This window comes from Macrobrachium nipponense, chromosome 1 (assembly GCF_015104395.2).
Source record: "Macrobrachium nipponense isolate FS-2020 chromosome 1, ASM1510439v2, whole genome shotgun sequence".
NCBI classification, from domain to species: domain Eukaryota; kingdom Metazoa; phylum Arthropoda; class Malacostraca; order Decapoda; family Palaemonidae; genus Macrobrachium; species Macrobrachium nipponense.
This window is the reverse complement of record NC_087200.1, coordinates 44,638,780-44,641,279: the sequence shown is the minus strand read 5'-3', so window position 1 is coordinate 44,641,279 and position 2,500 is coordinate 44,638,780. Positions and strand designations below refer to the sequence as shown.

Sequence of the window (2,500 nt, the reverse complement as noted above, 5' to 3'; positions counted from 1 at the left end):
TTAAGAATTGCTGTTACATAAATGAAATCATCGTTGATTGCGTTAGAAAAACCGTGAATTTAAAATAGAACAGAGGCCGAGGTATTGTATGATGTTTTACTAAGAATTATCGAAGTCTAGAATAGGTATAAAATTTATCAGTGAAATATTGAACGTCTTGGTCATGTTTGAATACTGTAGTTACAGATATCATTGTAATAACGGTGCCTCTTAACTTCTCAAATTTTGTACACTTTTTATTCTGTAAATAAAAAAGTAATTATCGAATGGTATTTCCCTTTTTTTTGTCAAGAATAATTTTCGCATAGGTATTTCCTCTTTCTCCTTCTAGAATTATTCCATAAGGAAAGTTCTTCTTTTAAATTTAGGAAGAATACTTTTGTTATTCCATATACCTCCCATAACCTTATTATTTCATAATCTTAGATTCATCGCATATAACGCATTTTTTTTATTATGAGGGCGAAGGGTGGAGCGAAAATTGGTTCTGGCAAGTATAATTAATACCTATAAATTTTTTTGAAATCTCAAGTAAAATTTCTAATTATTTTTTGTATAATTTCTCATTACTTTCGGTTCTGAATATCATTCCTCTAAATTCATGTAGTTGGTACTTCTTGATTTCTTAATTACTTCGCCAATCTAAAATTATATTCCAAAGTTCTCTATTTTTTTTAACTCTTAACCATAACTTCAGGATGCCTTGGCAACATTGCTAAATCGTTTCAAGATGTACATAATACTATTTTATAACCTACTATTGCTATTTGTTTATGAACAGTTTTCAAAATATTGTTGCCGTATTTTAAGAAGCAATATAACTTTGGTATATAATGCTTTTGTGGCCTTTGACTATTTTAACCCAATGGCATATCCTCATTGTATTTTAGTAACTCATTATCCATTTTTTTTAAACTTGAGTACTTCCAGGATTGCAGGCCTAAATTTATTTGTCCTCTACGAGAAGTATAATGGTACCATTTCTTGCCGAATCCTAGAAATTTATTACACATATACCTCAACAAAATCCACGCAGCGCATCTAATGAAAATTAATTATTTGAATAAGAAATAGTATTTTTCCTGCTCTAAATCTTGATTTTTTCCATTTTAGTTAATGTTTGCAAAAGTCCAATTAGGGAATCCATCCAAAATAACCCTTACTTTTAAACAACTGCAAATAAACATCCCTTTGCCTTTACGCTAACATTTGGTACCAGAGTCTGTTGAATCTTAGTTATTTCTGATAGGCCCTATTTGTGTATACAATATATATATATATATGTGTGTGGTGTGTGTGTGTGTGTGTGTGTGTGTTTAAATTACGATTTAATAAAACCTGAGGCCCAAGGGTTAGACAGATATTTATTTGCATTTTTGCAAAAGTACAATATAATGGTTTTTGTAGATGGGCTCAGAACTGACATGTAAACTACGAAGATTTAGAAAAGTTAAAATTTCCATGCACTCTTTGATATCATTTGTTTTCATCAGATAAGTTGCTTTGATTTCGGTAAAGTACACGGAATAGTTTTTCAAGTTTCGAAGGAACAAAATCACTTTTATACCTACGTATGTCGTCGACGGAAGGATAGGTTAAGGCGACCAATTTTGGAAATGCCGAATCGATACATCAGTAGATAATGGGAATATTAAAATTCAGTGAAGATACGTATATGTCTATAAGTAAAATGATTGCGTATATTATATCATATATAAATGTTATAGACAAAACTCGTACCATTTACTATGGAAAAATATATAAAGGAGTATTAAAGTCAATTTATGGCACGTGACGTGATTTTTAAAAACTGTTTGTGAGACAACTTATGAAAAGTAGCTTCTGCTTTGGCCATAAAAATGTCGTTTATGATAGAACAGTAATGCGAGATGTTACATCCTTGCATATTCAAAGCAGCTGATCAGTCAGGATAGAGTACGCCGAGGAGAGAAAAAAAAGGGGGGCATCGCAGCGCTGAGAATTATTTAAGCCTTTTTAATTTTAAGGCCTCGCGCGAGGAAGGACAAGTAACTTACCTTGCTTGCAGTTAACAGAAAGGATTCTCTAATCTTTGGATAACTAACACACAGAGACCTCTCTCTCTCTCGAAGGAAAGTAAAACACCCGATAAAACCACACGAAACAAATCCAAGACAGACGTGTACAAAGTGTGTCAACAAAACCACGTGACGCCCACCTTCACGAGCAAGAGGAACCACGTCGTCTCTCTACGACATCCGCTCAGACACTGTCAGCTGCTCTTGCAGAGACTGATCACTACTGGCTTGCTGGTGCCGCCGCCCGCCCGCCTTAGCGTCTGGAGTTGACTCGAGGTCGTCGTCAGCGGTAACCTTGGGCGGTCAAGTGCTTCTTCTTCTTCTTCTTTTTTTCGGCGCTCGTTGTGGTCAGCATATTTTACCCTGGCGGAGCCACGATTTTCATGGAGGATGTCCAAGGCCTATTTTCTGTAGTGTTCATTTTGTTCTTAGATTTTACGTAA

At 34.6% G+C, this 2,500-nt stretch overlaps 1 protein-coding gene across 2 annotated transcripts in view; it reads right to left on the bottom strand.

Annotated features, from left to right (window-relative positions):
* Window positions 1-2,328, bottom strand: part of LOC135219292 (uncharacterized) — a 114,489-nt gene extending 112,161 nt beyond the window's left edge. Inside the window, exon 1 of one of the 2 annotated variants that reach the window (XM_064255941.1) lies at window positions 2,198-2,328. The gene's annotated coding sequence lies outside the window, so the exon portion shown is untranslated. Of the gene's footprint in view, window positions 1-2,036 lie in introns of both variants that reach the window. The other variant, XM_064255942.1, reaches the window with a different exon arrangement.
* Between the last annotated feature and the right edge of the window lie 172 nt (window positions 2,329-2,500).